Source organism: Mustelus asterias, chromosome 7 (genome assembly GCF_964213995.1).
Source record: "Mustelus asterias chromosome 7, sMusAst1.hap1.1, whole genome shotgun sequence".
In the NCBI taxonomy this organism is placed as follows: domain Eukaryota; kingdom Metazoa; phylum Chordata; class Chondrichthyes; order Carcharhiniformes; family Triakidae; genus Mustelus; species Mustelus asterias.
Window position 1 is genome coordinate 122,036,395 of NC_135807.1, and position 23,846 is coordinate 122,060,240.

The following is a 23,846-nucleotide window of genomic DNA, read 5'->3' on the forward strand; positions in this document are numbered from 1 at the left end:
TGTGTGCTGCGAATACTGACTGCTCTCAACACAAGCCTGAATGTTGTCATGCTGCATTTGGACACAGGCAATTGCAGTATCTGAGGATTCATGAATGGCACTGAGTATTGTGCAATCTTAAGCAAACAGCCCCACTCTGACCTTATGATTGAGAAAGGTCATTGATGAAGCACCTGAAGATGGTTGGTACTGAGGACACTACCTTGAGGAACAGTTACTTCAATGTCCAACAACCACAACCATCTTTTTGTGCTGGGTATGCCTCAAATCATTGGACAGTCTTCCCCCATTCTCATGGATTTTAAATTTTCCTGGATCTTCACTAATTCTTGATATACATGGGAAGTGAATCAAATTAGCTGAAGACTGGCATCGGTGATACTGGAGACCCTCAGGAACAGGCATGTACGGGCCCCTGTCGCACCATATGTCAGCAAGGAGTTAATGTATTTGAGAAAGGAAGCAGAAAATTGGGAGGAAAGCAGGTAGACTGTTACAATTCAGGGTATTTGCCTATAATTATTGTCTTTACACCCATTTTGAAGAGAACTTAAGGATTTGAAACAGACTATTTACAGCAGGCTACATAATCCAATGGAGGTGCTCAGGAATTCAATGTGCATGCTTAGCATTCCAGCTGAAGAACATGTACTCCCAAAATAAAGCACGAGCAGACCACCTGCTTGGAATCTACAAGGCTTGCCTCTCAACTTAATGCCCAAGGACAAGACATAATGATTGGGGCTGAATTTGAGTTTACATGTCATTGCGCACATAAAAGATATTTTACGGCTATAATTATTGAAGAGTGACTTGGGTTATCTGGGCCCACCAGTTAATTGCTACTTCATTTATTAAATTAATTTACTGAATAGAACGTTAGATTCAAACTAATTACAAATTTAAGTAATTGTGAACCAAATAAGTTTGAAATCTGAAAGAGCCTCAACTCAATGGAAACTTTTGACTTATAATACCTCATGCTTTTAATAAGACAAAATGTCTCAAAGAACATTTCTTTTGAGTAGCAGCATTCTAGCTGTTGAGTTGGGAAAGTCTTCCTGCTGTTTTACCTTCCAAAGTTCAGCTCCACAAAACACTACCAGCAGCGCAGAATATTTCCCCTTTAGTAAATATACAGCAACAAAAATGCAACTAACTTCAAAAAAATAAAGTATAACTGAGATGGGCAGACAGAAGATAATCTTGTGGAGCCCTGGGATCCCCACAATGGAAACCTGTGAGACATCAAATGTTAACAGCCCAATTAAGTGTAAATGTTTTGCATAACTGCACTGTGACAAGTACACATGTGCTAGAGGTTACCACCGACCAGAAACTGGAGTGGAATCACCAGGTACAGTGGCTATAAGAGGTCAACGGTTGGGAATTCTGTGGTGCGCAAGTCATATCCCAAGTCTCCAAAGGCTGTCCACTATCTATCTACATGGCACAAGTCAGGAATGTGAAGGAATACTCTCCACTTGCCTGAATGAGTACAATTCCTACAATACACAAGAAACGCAACACAATCTAGGATAAAGTAGCCCACTTGATCAGCACTCCATTTACCACCTCAACATTCACTCCCTCTACCACCAATGCAGAGTGGCAGCAGTGTGTATCATTGATATGATGCATTGCAGCAACACACCAACAGTCCTTCAACAACACTTTCCAAACCTGAGACCTCAACCATGTTGAAGAAAAAGGGCAGCAGGTGGATGGGAACACCACGATCTGCAAGGTCCCCTTCAAGCCACACACTATTCTGACTTGGAACTAACTATAGCCCTTCACGGTCACTGGATCCAATTCCTGGAACTCCCTTCCCAATAGCACTGTGGTACATCTACATCAGATGGGCAACAACATTTCAAGATGACAACTCACCAACAGCCTCTGAAAATCAATGAAGGATGAGAAACAAATGCTGGCCTTACCAACAACACTTACTCTTCATTGGGAAGTAAAGATGTAAGAAAAATTATACTTGCATCTATCTCAAAGCAAAATTCAAGTCATTAAATGCAACCCGATGCATTCAGCCAAGATATTCAAATCCTAATCACAATCCAATGACTCTAGTGACTGGAAAATATTCAGATATTTTACCTATAAAATTAAACTGTCTGTTCATTCCCACTTTTGGGCTGACAGGCAAGAACAGCCACATAGTTAAGGTACTGAAGTGCATCCCAGAAAAGGATAGGATTTGGGGGAATAAGCCAGGAAAACAAAGAACTTCCATGTCTATAAACAATTGAGGATTTTTTGGGAAATCGTAAGTTAGCATTACATACTCTACATTGCTCCCAAGGACAATGGAAAGTAAGTTGGGAATTATGTTTAAATGGAGAGCAGCGAGACAATTTTGATCAATAGTCTGCATGTAACTGAAAGCAATTTTATCTGGAACAAGAAACAGTCCTGACTGACCTTTACTACCTAACAGTCATTAACCTCACATAAAAAAATATTTGTTCAAAACACTTTGCATTTTAGACAATGTCACAAATTTAATTTTCATTTTCACATCAGCCTGCCTAAAAACACACAGCTTTTTAAGAACATTTATTCACGATGGAAAAAGACCAATAAGCACAAAAATACATTTTCCCCGAAACAAATTGGTAAGTCATTAAAAGTTCAATTGTATTGCCGAGGAGGAAATGGCATCACTGTAAAGTTGAGTTGCTGTGCAAGAATATTGAGATTTACCATCTGCTGCAACACTGGTGGCAAGCAAATTTACAGTCGCTGACTAAGCAAACATACTGAGCCCACACAAGACCATTTAAAAAGCAATGACATTTTTGTTACATCTGTATTGTCAGTGCACACAGAACTAATGATTGCATTATTTTGTTAATCTGTTATGACAGACAAGGAAGATATGTATCCTGTCTTTGCTGGGGGTGTGAAAGTGGTTGCCTACAGTACATGTTCTCAAGGAGACCCCAACTAAGGACTTTGCCTGAACCGGGAGTGAGTAAAAATTGACAACTGTGGATATTGCAACAATGAGAGCTGGTAGAAGAAAAGAATACAAGTCTTTCAGACTCCGAGGCTTCCATGGAGTCCACATGTTCCCAAATATTTATTCAAGGTGTAAGGGTAGAAGTATAACTCATGATTTAGAGAAGGATCAGGGAAGTGCAGTGGAACTTGCTTTCAATCAAAGCTGAAATTTTCTTTCCAATTTGGTTCCATCACCAAAATGAATGGTGTAACCTTGCAAGCAACAGGAAATGGTTGAATATGTTTATTAGGAATAAAAAATAAAGGGTCACCTTAATTTATGTGCAGAAATGTTAAATAGAAATAGTCTAGAATAACCCTATGCCACATCCAGCCTTCCACAAACCCTGTTCCCAATCACACTTCTATTCAGCTGTCCTTCTAGACCTCCCCCCGCCAATCCTATATTACCATTTCAGAATACCCATTCACTCGCCTTGTCGAATCATCAAACTCCCAATCTCCATCAGGCTGAACTCCAGAAGGGAGTTATCTGCAAGACTTTTAATTCTTTATAGAAACACACATTTCAAGTTGCATTTTGGGTACACAATAAAACAGCAAAATATATTTGTTGCTTGCAATAACAAAATAATGTGCCAGAGTAAATAAATGCCCCAATCAGCCAAACATTTGGCCTTGCAAAATTTATTGAGATCCCATGCTTGTAGCAGACTTCTGAGCTCTCCCCATAACAATCTATTTTTTAAGGAAATAATTATTAAATTGCACCTTTTTTGAGTGATAATTAAAGAGAAAATTGTGCATGACCAGGGAAAGAGAAATAGATAGGAATTATTTTGTTCGCTGGATATTTTTCACCAAAGTCATTCACCCTTTGCCAAGGTACACTTTTCACTGGCACCAAGCAGTCTCCAGCATCTCATTCCAGTGGCTGTTGCATATCTTTGAATCTAAACAGCGAACCGTCAGGAAACTGCCACTGTGTGGGTGTCTGTTTGGGGGAGGTAGGGTAGAAATATTGCTGCAGCTGATTGGACCTTAACCAGATATACTACATGCCCAATTCTAGCAGGGTCAGTGCTGAGGATCTGAAGCTTCTCTACAAATATAATTGTTTGCTACAACTCTCTAATCAGCAAAACCAACAAATGCAGTTTGGAGGTGGAACTACCTGCAATTATAGATATCCTCCCCTTTGCATTTCCAATTAAATACTCAATTTATTGGCATTGAACAGAAAATAATAAAATGAAGATAGTGAAGTTCAAATGGCCACCAAGGCTTGGGTTTAAACTCTGTCCCCACAGTTAAAAATCTAGCAAACAAAAACTAAGTTTCACAGAATGTTCATTCATTTTGCCCCTCCTTGGGTCACAAAATACTATGATATTGGGCAGTTCTTCATTGTAAACCAAAGCTGAAAATATACAAACGGTTTAAACTTCACCTACGGATCACCTGCATGACCAGACAACACTACTCCATGCTGCAATTTTACTTCGCAGTCTTGTCTCTTAAAAAAGTGACTATTTTTGAGCTAGAGCAGAACTCCATGTTCACATTGGAGCAACCCATCAGCATTTTGCAGAAAAATTATTCCTTTTTCTCCTCCCATTCTGAGACATGTCAGACCAGGAGAAATTGAAAATCAAACAAGCATGATTTAACTTGGGAATACTTTGCACCTAGAAACTGACCACAGCACAAAGTATCACTGCTGAAATGTGAAACATCAATCTGAATAAATTACTGTTCTGTTTCATGTGTTGCTAAATGATTAAAAAATAACTTGAAGTATCCAGCGCATTCATGAAAGATAGTGAAAAATACTGAAGGTTGCACAGAAATACTAGGTCTTGAAACAATAGTTACACCAGGTGGATAGCTGTTACTCTGTACGAAACGTCCTGTTAAATCGAGGAAATGTGACAAGTGCTGGCACAAAAACACACTTTTCCCAGAACAGTTAGAGTATTTTTTTTAATATCGGGTTTGCAGTAAACATTTTTTGTAACTGGTTGCTCACCATTCAGCTCAAGTCTATTTCGCTGTTCAATTAAATAATGGTTGACCTATAGTTCAACTCCATTTAGCCACCTTCTTCCAAATACTTCGATACCTTTGTCTACCAATTACAATTGACCCAGAATGCACAGCTTTTGGAGAATATTCCAGATTTCCACTACCCTGTGTGAAAAGATGTTTCATGATTTTACTCCCGAATGGTGCATCTCCAAGATTAACATCCTTGTGTGCATTTACTAACCGGGAAATAGTTTCTCTTTATTTACCCTACTGAATACCCTTTATAATTTTTAAAGAGCGCAATTTGATCTCCCCTCAACATTCTAAACTTGATTCTTACACAAGAACTTCCTTGATTGGAGCTACACAAGTTTTACAATGAAATTAATACAGAGTATTAACTTAAGAATACCGTAACAGGAAAAAGCCCTCAAGGCCATCCAGCTCAAATCTCCCTGGTCATATTTCAGGATGTAAACTGATTACTTGTTTTTTTCTGTCAAAATTTCCCCCTTCACCTTAACTGGGTCTAGGTACCATCTAGTAAATGAACCAAGCGGCCATTATTCAGACGTGAATGCCAATGGGTTAGTGAACCACAAAGGGTTCCTAAATTAATGCACTCATCCAATTTCCACACATGCATTTTCAGCACAAGATAATCAGTAGAATTAACCCTGCCCCTCTCTCTACAGTACCCCAGCTCCCACAAAGGTCCAGGGACGCCGAGCATTCTCATCACCAATTGGTTATTTTAGCAGAGACCAGACATTGAACCTGCAACCTTCCCCATGTGGTTCAACTGCCGATCGGATAAACCTGCTGACTGACCTGACGATGTTCAATCTTTGTTCTAACTCAAAGCACTTTCTATTTGCCAAATCAGAAATGAAAAGACATCTGTATTTGGTTCACTTCTGTTTCAGTGATCCTGCAGATCCTGCAAGAGTATCCACGTATAAACACAAAATATTCTTTTAAATCTTTCTCTTCAAAAGGATTCATTCCCCCCCCCCCCCCCCCCCCCCGGCAACTGTCTGGCATACTTGTTCACAAAACCGCTGCACTGAGAGCAATTCACCAAAGATCCTTACACAGCACCTTCCATCTAGAAGGACAAGGACAAGAGATAAATGGGAAGACCACCACCTGCAAATCCCTCCCAAACCATTCACCATCTTGACTTGGAAATATATTGCCGTTCCTTTGTAGTCGCTGGGTCAAAATCCTGGAATTCCCTTCCTAACAGCATTGTGGGTCAACCCACAGAACATGGACTGCAGTGATTCAAGGAGGCAGATCACCACCACCTTCTCAAGGGCAACTAGGGATGGGAAATAATTGCTGATGTGGAGATGCCGGCATTGGACTGGGGTAAACACAGTAAGAAGTTTAACAACACCAGGTTAAAGTCCAACAGGTTTATTTGGTAGCAAAAGCCACACAAGCTTTCGAGGCTCTGAGCCCCTTCTTCAGGTGAGTGGGAATTCTGTTCACAAACAGAACTTATAAGACACAGACTCAATTTACATGAATAATGGTTGGAATGCGAATACTTACAACTAATCCAGTCTTTAAGAAACAAAACAATGGGAGTGGAGAGAGCATCAAGACAGGCTAAAAAGATGTGTATTGTCTCCAGACAAGACAGCCAGTGAAACTCTGCAGGTCCACGCAACTGTGGGAGTTACAAATAGTGTGACATAAATTCTGATTCTAGGATCGCATGATAAAGACTCAGGAGGAAAAAAGCAGAAATATTTATGTGAAATAGTGTGACATAAACCCAATATCCCGGTTGAGGCCGTCCTTGTGTGTGCGGAACCTGGCTATCAGTTTCTGCTCCGCGACTCTGCGCTGTCGTGTGTCGCGAAGGCCGCCTTGGAGAACGCTTACCCGAATATCAGAGGCCGAATGCCCGTGACCGCTGAAGTGCTCCCCAACAGGAAGAGAACAGTCTTGCCTGGTGATTGTCGAGCGGTGTTCATTCATCCGTTGTCGCAGCGTCTGCATAGTTTCCCCAATGTACCATGCCTCGGGACATCCTTTCTTGCAGCGTATCAGGTAGACAACGTTGGCCGAGTTGCAAGAGTATGTACCGTGTACCTGGTGGATGGTGTTCTCACGTGAGATGATGGCATCTGTGTCGATGATCCGGCACGTCTTGCAGAGGTTGCTGTGGCAGGGTTGTGTGGTGTCTTGGTCACTGTTCTCCTGAAGGCTGGGTAGTTTGCTGCGGACAATGGTCTGTTTGAGGTTGTGCGGTTGTTTGAAGGCAAGAAGTGGGGGTGTGGGGATGGCCTTGGCGAGATGTTCGTCTTCGTCAATGACATGTTGAAGGCTCCGGAGGAGATGCCGTAGCTTCTCCGCTCCGGGGAAGTACTGGACAACGAAGGGTACTCTGTCCACTGTGTCCCGTGTTTGTCTTCTGAGGAGGTCGGTGCGGTTTTTCGCTGTGGCGCGTTGGAACTGTTGATCAATGAGTCTAGCGCCATATCCTGTTCTTATGAGGGCATCTTTCAGCGTCTGGAGGTGTCTGTTGCGATCCTCCTCATCCGAGCAGATCCTGTGTATACGGAGGGCTTGTCCGTAGGGGATGGCTTCTTTAACGTGTTTAGGGTGGAAGCTGGAGAAGTGGAGCATCGTGAGGTTATCCGTGGGCTTGCGGTACAGTGAGGTGCTGAGGTGACCGTCCTTAATGGAGATGCGCGTGTCCAAGAATGCAACCGATTCCGGAGAGTAGTCTATGGTGAGCCTGATGGTGGGATGGAACAACTCTATGATGATCACTGAAACAACTCTATGATGACATCAACAAGTTCCATCCCACCATCAGGCTCACCATAGACTACTCTCCGGAATCGGTTGCATTCTTGGACACGCGCATCTCCATTAAGGACGGTCACCTCAGCACCTCACTGTACCGCAAGCCCACGGATAACCTCACGATGCTCCACTTCTCCAGCTTCCACCCTAAACACGTTAAAGAAGCCATCCCCTACGGACAAGCCCTCCGTATACACAGGATCTGCTCGGATGAGGAGGATCGCAACAGACACCTCCAGACGCTGAAAGATGCCCTCATAAGAACAGGATATGGCGCTAGACTCATTGATCAACAGTTCCAACGCGCCACAGCGAAAAACCGCACCGACCTCCTCAGAAGACAAACACGGGACACAGTGGACAGAGTACCCTTCGTTGTCCAGTACTTCCCCGGAGCGGAGAAGCTACGGCATCTCCTCCGGAGCCTTCAACATGTCATTGACGAAGACGAACATCTCGCCAAGGCCATCCCCACACCCCCACTTCTTGCCTTCAAACAACCGCACAACCTCAAACAGACCATTGTCCGCAGCAAACTACCCAGCCTTCAGGAGAACAGTGACCAAGACACCACACAACCCTGCCACAGCAACCTCTGCAAGACGTGCCGGATCATCGACACAGATGCCATCATCTCACGTGAGAACACCATCCACCAGGTACACAGTACATACTCTTGCAACTCGGCCAACGTTGTCTACCTGATACGCTGCAAGAAAGGATGTCCCGAGGCATGGTACATTGGGGAAACTATGCAGACGCTGCGACAACGGATGAATGAACACCGCTCGACAATCACCAGGCAAGACTGTTCTCTTCCTGTTGGGGAGCACTTCAGCGGTCACGGGCATTCGGCCTCTGATATTCGGGTAAGCGTTCTCCAAGGCGGCCTTCGCGACACACGACAGCGCAGAGTCGCGGAGCAGAAACTGATAGCCAGGTTCCGCACACACAAGGACGGCCTCAACCGGGATATTGGGTTTATGTCACACTATTTCACATAAATATTTCTGCTTTTTTCCTCCTGAGTCTTTATCATGCGATCCTAGAATCAGAATTTATGTCACACTATTTGTAACTCCCACAGTTGCGTGGACCTGCAGAGTTTCACTGGCTGTCTTGTCTGGAGACAATACACATCTTTTTAGCCTGTCTTGATGCTCTCTCCACTCCCATTGTTTTGTTTCTTAAAGACTGGATTAGTTGTAAGTATTCGCATTCCAACCATTATTCATGTAAATTGAGTCTGTGTCTTATAAGTTCTGTTTGTGAACAGAATTCCCACTCACCTGAAGAAGGGGCTCAGAGCCTCGAAAGCTTGTGTGGCTTTTGCTACCAAATAAACCTGTTGGACTTTAACCTGGTGTTGTTAAACTTCTTAAAATAATTGCTGGCCAGCCAGTGACGCCCATGTCCCACGAATGAATAAAAGTGTTCAGTTATTGGTTTTTTTTTGTCTAATTATGATTATGCAGGGCATGACAAGTTGCATACATGCATAACTGGTTCTGTGGTGTGCAATAGATGGAATTTTAAAACCAACTGCAGCCATTTGTCATCCTGAAAGAGAGTACTTGCACATCTATAGATCTATTAATAAAGCAAGCCTCGGTAGAAGCAAACATTCTTTTCCGAGGACATAGCTTAACAAGACACATTGTGATTAATTAAATTTAACCACAAATTGAGTGAGTGGTGGTGAGAAATATTTAATTAAGCCGTGAGAGAGCATTGTAGTTACGTAATGAATTCTGAGAAAAAGCTTCTAACTATCCACTCCGTCCCTTCATAATCTTGTAGACTTCTACCAGGTCACCTCTCAACCTCCGTTGTTCCAGTGAGAACAAACCAAGTTTCTCCAACTTCTCCTCATAGCTAATGTCCTCCATACCAGGCAACATCCTGGTAAATCTTTTCAGTACCCTCTCCAAAGCCTCCACATCCTTCTGGTAGTGTGGCACTATATTCCAGGTGCGGCCCAACTAACATTCTATAAAACAGCAACGAGTTGCCAGTTTTCAAACTCAATGCCCCGGCCAATGAAGGCAAACATGTCGTTTGCCTCCTTGACTACCTTCTCAATCTGTGTTGCCACTTTGTGGCCTGTGTACCTGGACACCCAGATCCCTCTGCCTATCAATACTCTGAAGATTCTGCCATTTAAATGTATATTTCCCATATGTATTAGACTTTCCAAAATGCATTACTTCACATTTGTCCAGATTAAACTCCATCTGCCATCTCTCCGCCCAAGTCACCAACCAATCTATATCCTCTGACAAGTCTTCATCGCTATCCGCAATTCCACCAAACCTTTGTCATCCACAAACTTACTAATCAAACCAGTTACATTTTACAAACTGCAAGGTCCCAGTTTGAGGAATGCCACTAGTCACAGCCTCCATTCAGAAACGCACCCATCCACTGCTACCCTCTGTCTTCTATGACAGAGCCAGTTCTGTATCCATCTTGCCAGCTCACCTCTGATCCCACGCGACTTTACCTTTTGTACCCCCTGCCTGCTCTTCCTGGCTCTACTCCCCCTTCAGTTAATTCACCTTTGCTTTGGTTCCCACCCACCTGCCAAATTAGTTTAAATCCTCCCGTGTGACACTAGCAAACCTCCCAGCCAGAATATTTATGCCCCTTCAGTTTAGATGCAACCCATCCTTCTTCTACAGATCCCACTTGCCCCGGAAGAGATCCCAATGGTCCAGATATCTGAAACCCTCCCTCCCACACCAGCTGTTTAGCCACGAGTTGAGCTGAACTATCTTCTTATTTCTAGCCTCACTGGCACGTGGCACAGGGAGAAATCCTGAGATTACAATCCTAAAGATTGTGATTCAATGAATTTATAAACAGTGGTGAATTGCTGAGGATAAAATTCAAAGAAATCCAAAGTTTTAATGAACTTGATACCCCACACAACCAACCAATTTAGAGCAACTATCAGTAAAGCTAATGAATGCTGAATTATATAGCCAAGACAATCAAATGCAAAAAGAAAAGCTGACCAGATACACAAGCTATACTAATCAGATCACACTAGTGCTGCATTCCCTTGTGGATCATTGAAACATAGGTGACTGTCTAGAAAGTTGGTGACAGAAGTAATCTTCTAAATATGCAAAATAGTAAACACAAAAATGGGAAATCCTGAAAATCAGAGTAAACTGAGTAGGTAAATGAGTTCAAACTAGTAAAAGGCATGTTTACAACTGATAAAGAAATTAATCTTCATATAAACAGTTGGATGAGATAAAGACAGCAGTAGAGGCAAAACCTCAGATCACTTAGAATTCAACAATGGATGCCATAACGAGGAAATTTTGGACCATTCTGACCGGAGGATGGGTTAAATGGTCCTCCGCATGTATAATATACTAACATTTCCAATGTTCACACTATTCTTAATTCTCTCATGGGATGTGGGCTTCACTGGCTTTGCCAGCATTTATTGCCCATCCCTAATTTCCATTTAGAAGGCAATGTGAGCCACCTTCTTGAACTGCTGCAGTCCAAATGGTGTAAATATACCCACCGTACTCAACATGGAAGGGAACTCCAGGATTTTGACCCAGCGACAGTGAAGGAACGACGATATAGTTCCAAAGTCAAGGTGGTGTGGGGCTTGGAAGGAAACTTAAAGGTGACAACAATGCCATGCACCTGCTGCTTGGCTAAGACTACAGAAGGGTTATCGAGTATGTATTTCAGTAGCAACTTCAGAGCTCTGCAAAAGAGCAGTAAAAATCAGGTAGTGACTCAAACTGTAACTAAAATGTGGTTGAATAGTAATAATGGACTTTGCATACATGATACGAGGAAACTGTGGACAGCAAGGCAACCGAAAGATGAGACCCAATGCATGCCTATCTCTAACAGTACAAGCAGTCTCCTATTATTTAACAGCTGGTTTGAGTAATCTAAAACCACTGGATTCAGATGAGCTTTACTCTTGTGGTGTATGACATCATCTAAATCCCTTAATTGTGTTTCAGCTGTATAACCACCCAAACCAACCACTTTATTTGAAACACATGTAAAGGTACACATTTAGTGAAGTGTCAAAATGTTTAATTGTCATTAACAGCAAAGTAAAGAATGAGGCATATCATGAGAGCCTGAACACGGATGTTGCTGCATGTGGCAAATTCATTATATGGCTGAATATATTAAATTTAGGAAAAAAACATTTAAAATAATTTTATATTCCACACACTTCTTTTCAATATTTCTACCTTCTGCCTGTGGCTAAGGTATGTCTACCATACAAGAGATCCTGCAGTTGTGAAATCCAAACCCAAACTTAAGATAGGACTCATCTTTAATGCTACCCTTTCAGACGGGCTCTTCATCCAGATATTCATTGCTCTGTGCACTGCCAGCAACTTTCCCATCTCCCAACCTATATATCTCAGATATAATGCTGGAGGGGAGAAAAATGCTCATTAGTGATCAGACTGATTAACAGCAAATCCCAAAACTTAATGGCATGCTTTTTCTTGTTAGAAAAATAGAAAAACAAGTCTCTAAATAAACATAACTGTTGGAAATACAAAGTCAATACCCAGAAAAGTAGTGTAGATCATTAAGGACTTGTCCCATTTTAAAGCTTTTGTAGGACTCAGATTTCACGGCTACCAAATTCCTTATATAAAATGTCTGCGATGGCATGAGGTAAAAATATTCTCAAAACACAAATCTCACAGTAAGACCAGATAACTCACGAAACACCCTTCTACATCTCTGTACATATTATAAATGTGCTAGTTAACTTCACATACTTTGTGCTTATAGCGGAAAGCATTCAAGAATATTTTCCTACTGTTGACATTCCTTGCAATTGAGGGGCGGGAGGGTGAGTGACTCCCTGCCCTTGTTTGGAAGCCTCTCGCCTACATCTATTTGACGGACAAAATCGCCAACAGCACAAGTTTCACATGCTCAAGTCAGAGCCCCCACAATCCGTGGTAGTGCATGCAAGGCCACCAAACTGCTTCACAGCTGTTCTTAAAACATAAATCGTCACTAGTCGGTAGAGGCCCGGGGAGAAAAAATACACAGACGGTTGAACAATTCACAAGTTGTAGCAAGTTACAGCACAAAAAGTATCTGTTGTTCTGTCCTACGTGTGGCAAATTGACAATATATAGCAATCCATTACAGATCAGGTAATTACAAATTACATATTTTTCTCAATGATGGAATTTGAAAGAATTTGTTAAATTGACCCAAAGATGTATGAAATTAATTTCTCTAACTGAACAACATAATTTGATTTAACATTATTTTAAGAACACTGATTTGAAAAAGGATAAAATGATTTTTTTTTCCAAACACAGGCAATCAGTTGATAGTAATGACAATAATAGCATAGTTTCCTGGTAATTAACTTAGCAATTAATAAATCACAGTAAATTATGAGTGCACAAATGCAAAAACACAAGGCTGAATGAAGCACTTGCAACCAACTTCAGATGGAAGTACCGAGCGAATGGTTTATCTCAATCCCCATAGAAGCCAGTCTGCAGCCAATTCACTCCACCAGTTATCAAATGCCTGAATGCACCGGATACAGCAAAGGGTGCGGGTTCCAACAACATCCTGGCTACAGTGCTGAAGACCCACGTTCTATAACTAGTTGTGCCTCTAGCCAAATTGGTCCAATACAGCTACAACACTGGCTTCTACTCAACAAGCTGGAAAATTGCCTATGTGCATCCTAAGCATAAAGAGGGCAATCTGATCTGGTCAATTACCACTCTATACGCTCAAATTTGCATAAAAGTGCTAGAAGATGTTGCCCATAGTGCTATCAAGCGGCATTTACTCACCATAACCTGCTCACTGAACTAGAGTTCTATCAAGGCCCCTCATCTCCAGACACAAACTTGGTCAGAACATGGACAAAAAAAGAGCTGAACTCTGGGTGTGAAGCGAGTGACTACCATTGACATTAAGGGAATTTTTTTACCAAGTGTAACAACCAAGAGTGATGTCAAAGAGTCCTAATAAAATTGGAAGTCAAGTGAATCAGGAGAAAAACTCTCCACTGGCTGGAATGACGCCTTCCAGCACAAAGAAAAAGGGCTGGTTGTTGGAGGCCAATCATCTCATAGGGCAGTGTCCTAGGTCCAACCATCTTTAGCTGCTTCATCACTGAACCTCCCTCCAGCATAAGGCTAGGTGTGGGAATGTTTGCAAATGACCACAATATTCAGTTTCATTTGTGATTCCTCACATAATTAAGCAGAAGGTCCATGTGCAGCAAGATCTGAACAACATTTGTGTGTTGGACTGCTAAGTAGCGTCCTTCTCACCACTAGTTCTGAGCAATAACCATTTTCAACGAGTGTGCAACCACTTACTGAACATTCAATGATATTACTATCACTGAATTCCCTCACCATCAACATTCTTGAAGATGGGGGCAGAGGCACAATTGACAAGAAACTTAACTGAAGGGGTCAGAACATGGGCATTCTGCACCAAGTGGCACATCTGACTCCCCAAAGTCTTTCCATAATCCACAAAGACACAAGTTTAGCAGTGTGTTGGAGTACATTCCAGGTTGCCTGAAGTGCAACTTTAACAGTGAAGCAGCTTGGCAGCTTTCAGTAAAAAAAACATACTGCTTGAACAGTTTAGGAAATTTATTCCACACCAGACTAAAGTGCATGATAGAAAGTGCTCAATCGTGGGCCCAAGATCTTTTCTGGTTGATGGGAATAAAACAATTTTTCTCTTATTAAATGCGGGCATTCTTAAACAGACTTTGACTTACAGAAACAGGTTGTTAGGCTCTATCACACTGATTTTCATTTCTTGGTTCTGAGTTGTAACAAGTTAGAAAATGTACTTGTTGGCTTCTTATGGGTTTGCACAAGGTTAAGTAAAGGATTTAGACCTCTGCACTAAAGGTAATTTTCCCATATTTCCTCTTTGCTCCCACATGTACTGCATCAAGTCACCCAGGCTCTTTCAACAGCACTTTCCAAACCCGCAACCTCTACCATCAAGAAGGGCAAGAGCAGTAGATGCATGGGAACGCCACCACCTGCAAGTTCCCCTCCAAGCCACACACCACCCTGACTTGCAACTATATCACCGCTCCTTCACTTGCTGGGTCAAAATCCTGGAACTCCCTCCCCAACATCATGTGGTTTTACTTACACTGCGTGGATGGGAGCAGTTCAAGGCTCACCACCAATCTCTCAGGGGCAATTAAGGATGGACAACAAATGCTGGCCTAGCCATCGAAACCCAAATCCTGTGAAATAATTAAAACTGTACAACAAGTCATTTCCTATTGAAAAAGCAACAAAGGTTCATGTTTTGGGTGGGGCTATGCATCAGAGCTCAAACTAAAATATGCTGTTGTGAGGATCAACAAAAACAATTTCCTTAGCTACTCCTACTCATGGATAGCAACAACCTGGAGCTGACTTGCGAATTCATTCAGCAGTTTCCACTTTTGCAAACTTCCTGCCACAAACAACTCAAGTTCAACACTTTCCACACAAACTCTAGGATTCTGTTTCTAAGGTTAATGGCACTCATGACAACAACCCGGAGCAATTTTCCATAATGTTTCAAGTTTGATGTAGTTATTCACCTACAATTTACTGGATAGGAACACAAGAACAAATACAAAGAAACGAAATTTCACTCTTGATATCATGTAGCTTTTCAAAATTTAAAAATCTAGTTAAAAAAATTTAACTCTTTTGCACCAATTATACCAGTTAAAGAAAACAGTTGATGCCAGATAAACAACTATGATACTCTTCAACATACATATTTCTATGAAATCATAGAATTCTTACAGTGCAGGAGGCGGCCATTCGGCCCATTGAGCCTATACTGACAACAATCTCACCCGGGCCCTATCCCCAAAACCCCATGTATTTACCCTGCTCATCACCCCAACCCACCGACACAAAGGGGCAATTTAGCATGGCCAATCAACCTAACCTGCATATCTTTGGAAATAGTATACAAATTCTTGACTACTCTGCAGGCTAGCAATGGTTATAGTTATGGATAATTCATTACCAGGCTTACAGAAGAGAATCCTCCCACAATAAAATGTTTACAGAAAATGTTCTCATACAAGCAACATCCTTATAAATGCAGTGTCAGGCCTTCAAGATTTATGTGTGATTTGATTAGTCTTCTTGCTGGAGGCTGAAACCAATGGCACCCTTTTGGTTAAACTGTAGGAAAGCTGGATAGTAAAAAAATAGCAGACAGATCTACATTAAATTTACATAGTGCATTACCCATGTATCACATCATCCATATGATGTCAATATGCAATCTATATGCTACTGTTTTGCATTTCTCTAATGCAAAATTTGGAAAATTAAATTAAAAAAGGCACCATCAAGTCAAAAAGGAGTGTCAAAAGTATTCAGAATGAGGACCTTTCCCTCATGTTAGGGAAATAGTGTCTCTAGGACCTCAAGAAAAGCAACTTATAAAAATGAGCAAATCTGCACGCAGAATTGTTACAGCGCCATTTGGTTCACCGTGTCTGCATCAGCTCTCCAAACGAGTATCATGACTTAGTGCCATTCCCCAGACTTTTCCCCCATACTCTTACACATTATTATTCAAATAATCAAATGCCCCTTGAATGCCTCGATTGAACCTCCCTCTATTCAAATAATCTAATGCCCTCTTAAATAGAAATGCCTTGATTTAACCAGCCTCCATCACACTTCCAGGTAGTGCATTCCGGACCCAAACTACTCACTGCGTGAAAAAGTTCTCTCTCACATCACATTTGCTTCTTTTGCAAATCACAAAGTTTGACTACCAATGCTACATCCAACAGGATGTGGCTTAGAAAAAACCTGCAGGAATGCAAACCAGCACAAAATCATTAAAAACTGCATTGCTTTCAGCATTTTACTTTTGCATCCTTTTAGCCAAGAAAAAAAGGATCTAACATTTTCTGTGTAAACATCACTAAACTAAGTAATAAATCATGACCAAGATTTTACAGAAGATGTCAGATGATGATCTTATTGAATAGCTTTCTCAGTCGAGAGGTCTAACACCTCAAAAAGATCCCCACTCACGTCAAAAAACACATCTGCAGAGATTTTAACCCATTTAGCAGAACTAAACAAAATTTATTCCTGTTGATTCGCAGTAAATTGTCTGGTATAGTTGCATATCTTATTAGACAATTATTGTTTGGCTTAGACATAAGGGGTGGCTACTTGTTTGTAGTATTGCATGGCATGCATGCCTATGAAAATTAAGCAAAGAAACAAAAACAAAATTGAGAATGAAGGGACCAATTGAGATAAGTTCTTGACTACAAATGAAAAAACATATCAAGAGGCAACTAGTTTCCCTGGTTTCAACTTTCTCCAGAACTGACTGAAACAAGATGGTTATCATTTGCAACTGCTGGTAAAAGCTTTTGGCAGACTACTATAAAGTTTTACAGACATTACAGAGGTGCTGAAATATTTGTACCATCAATGGTGCTACTGTAACACCATGAACTCTCTCACCTGCCAAATGTATAAGGCAGCTAACAAACACTGCAGTTTACAGACTACGGTACACAAGGACATATTTTTGTTTGAAGCACATCAGTCTCACCCTCATCCACCCCTGCCTCTGCTCTCATAATTTTTCATGCATAGGACCTTGTATAATTATAGAAATTATAATTGCAGCGCAGAGAACACACCCAATTGCCTTGCACTGACATGTATTTCTCATACCTTTACTGATGCAAGAACCTGAACTGACATCTCTTAGATTATGTTGGAAAAATTACATTAAAACCATTTAAATACGAAATACCAAATTTACATTACCTTGCTCAGTGACAAAGTCAACTTTCTAGCTTGAGTAGCAGCAAAGAAATACATTTTTTTAACCCGTCATGCACTTCTCAATTGGTCCCTTCATTCTCAATTTTGCTTTTGTTTCTTTGCTTGCTTAATTTTCGTAGGCATGCATGTCATGCAGTACTACAAACAAGTAGCCACCCCTTATGTCTAAGCCAAACAATAATTGTCTCATAAGATATGCAACTATACCGGACCACAATAGTCAAATCTAAAATCTAATTCTGCCCTTACCGTTGCAATTCCTGCAGCATCAGAAAGCAATAATAATCAGAATAGAAACAAGGACTAACTTTTACCTCCCATTACTTCAAGCAATATGTCCAATTGAATGCCTCTACTGCCCTTAAGATTAAGATTAGCAGAGACCCAGATGTCAGCTTAATACAGGTCTCTCAAGTTTGACCTTTCTCTACACCCTAGCTATGACTGTAACACTATATTCTGCACCCTCCTTTCCTTCTCCCCTCTGTAGTCTGAATGACATGTTTTGTATATATAGTGCGCAAGGAACAATACTTTTCAGAGTATCCCAATACATGTGACAATAAATCAAATTAAATGGTTGGAGTACTAGTCAATTGGCAAAATTTACTCACAAACTTTACCCACTCAATGTCTTCAAAAATCATACAATGCTAATACATCAAGATTTTTTCCTCAAGTATCTTGAGACCACAAACATGCATCTGAAAAGAGGAAACTAAACTGCAACGAGTACAGGCCCAACCTACTCAATTTCTCCTCATAAGCTAACCCCCTCATCTCCGGTATCAACCTGGTGAGCCTTCTCTGTACTCCCTCCAAGGCCAATATATCCTTCCGCAAATAAGGGGACCAAAATTGCACACAGTACTCTAGTTGCGGCCTCATCAGTACCTTGTACAATTGCAGCAAGACCTCCCTGCTTTTATACTCCATCCCCTTCGCGATAAAGGCCAACGTTCCATTTGCTTTCTTGATCACCTGCAAACTGAGTTTTTGCGATTCATGCACAAGGACCCCCAGGTCTCTCTGCACAGTAGCATGTTGTAATTTTTCACCATTTAAATAATAGTCCATTTTACTATTATTCCTTCCAAAGTGGATAACCTCACACTTGTCAATGTTATACTCCATCTGCCAGATCCTCGCCCACTCACTTAGCCGATCCAAATCTCTCTGCAGACTTTCCGCATCCTCCACGCAATTAGCTTTCCCACTCATCTTTGTGTCATCCGCAAACTTTGTTACCCTACACTCGGTCCCCTCCTCCAGATCGTCTATATAGATGGTAAACAGTTGAGGCCCCAGCACCGATCCCTGCGGCACGCCACTAGTCACCAACTGCCTACCAGAAAAGCACCCATTTATTCCAACTCTCTGCTTCCTGTTAGATAGCCAATCCTCAATCCACGCTAACACTTTACCCCCAACTCCATGTACCTTAATCTTCTGCAGCAAGCTTTTGTGAGGCACCTTATCGAACGCCTTCTGAAAATCCAAAAACACCACATCCACCGGTTCCCCTGTCAACTGCACTCATTACATCATAAAAATCCAGTAAATTCGTCAGACACGACTTTCCCTTCATGAATCCATGCTGCGTCTGCTTGATCGAACCATTTTTTGTCCAAGTGTCCTGCTATTTCTTCTTTAATGATGGATTCCAGTAATTTACCAACTACGGACGTTAAGCTAACCAGCCTGTAGTTACCCGCCTTTTGTCTACCTCCTTTTTTAAACAGTGGCGTCACATTAGCTGTTTTCCAATCAGCCGGCACTTCCCCAGAGTCCAGCGAATTTTGATAAATTACAACCAACGCATCTGCTATTACTTCTGCCATTTCTTTCAGTACCCTGGGATGTATTCCATCCAGGCCCGGGGACTTGTCTACCTTTAGTCCCATTAGCCTACCAAGCACTACCTCTTTAGTAATCGTAATTGTTTTAAGGACCTCACCCCCTACAGTCCCACGACCATCAATTTTCGGTGAGCTATGTGTCCTCTACCGTGAAGACCGACACAAAAAACTTGTTTAAGGCCTCAGCCATTTCCTCGTTTCCCATTATTAAATCCCCCTTCTCATTTTCTAAGGGTCCAACATTTACTTTAGCTACTCTTTTCCTTTTTATATATTTGTAAAAACTTTTACTATCAGTTTTTATATTTTGTGCTAGTTTAGTTTCATAATCTATCTTTCCTTTCTTTATTGTTTTCTTAGTAGTTCTTTGTTGTTTTTTAAAGCTTTTCCAATCTAATTGCCCACTAGTCTTGTCCACTCTGTACGCATTGGTTTTTAATTTAATACTCTCCTTTATTTCCTTAGTTATCCACGGCTGGTTATCTCTTTTCTTACATTCCTTCTTTATCACAGGAATATATTTTTGCTGAGTACTGAGAAAAATCTCCTTAAAAATTCGCCACTGTTGCTCAGCTGTCCATAGAACCATAGAAAATTACAGCTCAGAAACAGGCCTTTTGGCCCTTCTTGTCTGTGCCGAACCATTTTTTGCCTAGTCCTACCAACTAGTCTGCGCTCCCAGTCTACATTAGCCAATTCAGCCCTCAGCCTATTGTACTCCCCTCTGTTCAAGCAGAGGACACTGGTTTGGGACCTTACTTTCTCATCCTCCATTTGTATTAGAAATTCAACCATATTGTGATCACTCATTCCAAGAGGATCCCTCATAAGATGATCATTAATTTTACCTGTCTCATTACATAAGACCAGATCCAAGATAACTCGCTCCCTCGTAGATTCTGTAACATACTGTTCGAGGAAACTATCCCGACAGCACTCTAAGAACTGTTCCTCAAGTCCACCGCGTCCAACTTGAGTCAACCAATCAATATGCAAGTTAAAATCCCCCATGATTATTGCTGTTCCGTTTTTGCACGCATCCATTATTTGCTTGTTTATAGCCCGACCCACCTCAAAGTTATTATTTGGGGGCCTATAGACCACGCCCACCAGTGACTTTCTTCCCTTACTATTCCTTATCTCCACCCACAACGATTCCACATTATGCTCCTTCGAGCCTATATCGTCTCTCACTACCACCCTGATGTTATCTTTAATTAACAGAGCTACCCCACCTCCTTTTCCTTCCTGTCTATCCTTCTGAAATGTCTGATACCCCTGGATATTCAGTTCCCAGTCCTGGTCACCCTGCAACCACGTTTCTGTAATGGCCACTAGATCATACCCATTTGGACTGATTTGTGCCATCAACTCACTTTGTTTCGAATGCTACGTGCATTCAGGTAAAGTGTCTTTATGCTGGCCTTTATATGGACCCGATTTGTTAGTGCATTCTTTTGATTGCACGCTTTGTCCCTACCTGGTTATCCTTCCCCAGACCATCTCCTTGCACTGCGTTGACCACCTCCCTTCTTGTGTTTGTCACCTTTTTTACTCTGCCTGAGCCCTTGACTCCTTTAACTCGACGAATGTCCTCATCATTAACCTGCACTCATGCCCTTTCCTTTACCTTTGATTTTGTAATTCCCCATACCCCTGAACCCTCCCCCCCACTATTTACTTACAAACATGACAGCATCTCACCAGAAGAGCTGACATAATATTGATTGTACTGAGCTGATTTTTCCTTTCCACAATATTTTGCAACCAAAGGATACGATGTTTGACTTTGCTGTGCAATGCTTTTTTGCATATCTGAAAACTAGCAAAAATAAATGTTTTGTGACTGTTGCCATAAAAATTATACTCAGTAATGAAGATAGATAAAAGCAAAAAGTCTGTACCTATCTGGAAAATATTGTCCAATGCAAAAAAAACTTGAGTCCACATTTTGCATAAAATTGCAGCCGCTTTAAAAATAGCCAAACTGCTCGGAGAAGTATGATAGGAAGTTTGAAATCTCCATTCCAGACATCTGGATTAGCTATTAGAAAAACTCTTCCCCTTCTAGAATCCAACACAGATCCTCCCCCACAAATGTGTGTAATACTTCATAACCCACTGCCAAATCCTTTAGACGTGCATGCTCTTGCTTTTAGCGTCAGTGCCACATCCTCTTTGGTGTTGACTTAATGCCAAAAATGCAGTATACAACATGCAGATGCACATCACTGATTAAATTTGCATTGCAAAAAATTACTTGGAAGTGGAATAATAGTGGTATGAAACCCAGCCAAAATAATAAGATTTAAAAGTAAAAATGGTTCTTCATTCTTTACTTAAAGACTGAAATTACTTAGCCTGTTACTTCAGTCATTAAAATCACATCAGCAGCAGTCAGGAACTGTTCGAGTCTTTGCACATACATAACTCTGACTTCTACCACTTCACTGATGCAAGTAATCACCATAAACTCCAGTTACACGGTGATTAAAATGCATCCAGTAATATGTTACTTCATACAGTATGAAAAGGTGAAAGAAGCCACGTTATTGGGAACTGTACATTTCTTGGAAGAGATTTAAACTATTGCAACACAAGGGTGGATGATCAGTTAAGTTTGTGTCTCTATACACAAGACTCCAACACAAAATTACATTTTTGTGAACATTCAGCAAGTTGGGCATATTGACTTTATTAAAGTAGATTGCAAACTTAGAATAATCGTACACTGCTACCTTTACGTTAGGTCAAGTGCACTTTCACCCTTCTAAACCTTCAGCTTCAGAATCGTTATCAGAATATATATTGTACGCGATTTCGCATAATAAAATCACTCCCACGACACACTGAACTCAAGTCTTTAAAACTAAACCATGTGATTTAAAAGGACATTCACGGATTGCCAGAAGCAACAATAATACATTGGCGGAAAATGTAAACACTACGTGAACTTCGCCCCTTATTCGTTTCTCATTTTGCTACCAAGACTGTTCTGAGTTTGAAGGAGGGATTGCAATAACTCATCGTATGTTTCAGGTGCTGTAAACATTTGGAATAAGCACCTTCTCCCATAAGAAGTTCATTAATAGAGGAGCATAGCCTCAGGAATATCCCATGATTTATCCCTTCCAACATCTGTTTTTACTTTATCCATTGTTAACAGCAATACAAGAATAGGCAGCAAAGAGAAAAAGATTTCGAGGCTGCAGCCCCAGCCTGTGAAGAAAGGGGGGGGGGGGGTGGAAATGGAGGGGGGTAGGGGGGGGAAGGGAGAATGTTTGCACCCAAGAGTGGTAGCCCGGGTGCGAGTATTCTCGGGCACCCGGACTGTAATCAGCCGGACACCAACCCAACCCCCCTCAGCGCCCACCCAGCGGGGCAAGGGAAGGATCGGGTAAAAAAAAATAGAAACCCAGACACAGGCCACGGAGCTCACATCAACCCTCCCCCCCCCCCACAATCTATATTTAACACTCTCTTCCACCACCCGCCCCCACACTCACCCACCAAACTGTCGCCTCCGACACTCCAGAACAGGAGCTGCTGCTGCTGTTGCCGCCGCCGCCACCGTCTCGCGACTTCCCTGAATTCCTTCCCCACACACACCCCCGCCGCCGCCTGCAAACCAAGTCCCTCAGCGCTCCGGCTCCCGGCCCCGCCCACTCCGCACCTCGCCGGCGACGCATGCGCGCCGCGGCCAGCTGCGCCGGGTCGAACGTGACGCGCGAACCGGGCCAGCGCAAGCGTTCCAAACCCAAGCCAAGACCAACGCCCTTTCTCGGAATGAGCTGGGGAGGAGGGGCGCGGGAGCGGGAGACTTCCGCGCGCGGTGCAATCCTCCTCCCAACGGAAAAGGCTCGAGCGACCTGCTTGCCCACTCCCTGGTTTACTCACGCGTAAAGAATTTGAAGCTGTAAACAGGGAGGGGCGATGCTGGGAGCGGTAGCGGTCCCAGTTTTATTGTTTTTTTTCAGATGGAGCTGAAGTGATTATTTTTTAAGCGCGACGCACATCAAAGAACACTCGTCACGTTTGAGTCGTGATAAACGAAGAGTCGAAATCATTTCTTTTGCCCTTTAAATGCTTCCACTCCCGGCAGTTGCTTTCTTTTAAAAAAAATAAATGGCTGACATTCGTAAAAGCAAGGGGGAAATTACATTTATCTAGCGCCTTTTTGGGTCCTCAGGACATCTTGAAGTTCATTACCGGTAATTAATTACTTTTTGAAGTATAAACACTCTTTTAGAAATTTTTAGTCAATTTGATGGGAAGGGACATAAAT

At 41.9% G+C, this 23,846-nt stretch overlaps 1 protein-coding gene across 5 annotated transcripts in view; it reads right to left on the reverse strand.

The window, feature by feature from the left end:
* rnf19a (ring finger protein 19A, RBR E3 ubiquitin protein ligase) overlaps positions 1-23,456 on the reverse strand; it is a 77,929-nt gene extending 54,473 nt beyond the window's left edge. The window contains exon 1 of one of the 5 annotated variants that reach the window (XM_078216719.1): positions 23,068-23,456. The gene's annotated coding sequence lies outside the window, so the exon portion shown is untranslated. The remainder of the gene's footprint in view (positions 1-23,067) is intronic. The other 4 variants (XM_078216722.1, XM_078216720.1, XM_078216721.1 and 1 more) reach the window with 4 other exon arrangements.
* Positions 23,457-23,846: the final 390 nt, after the last annotated feature.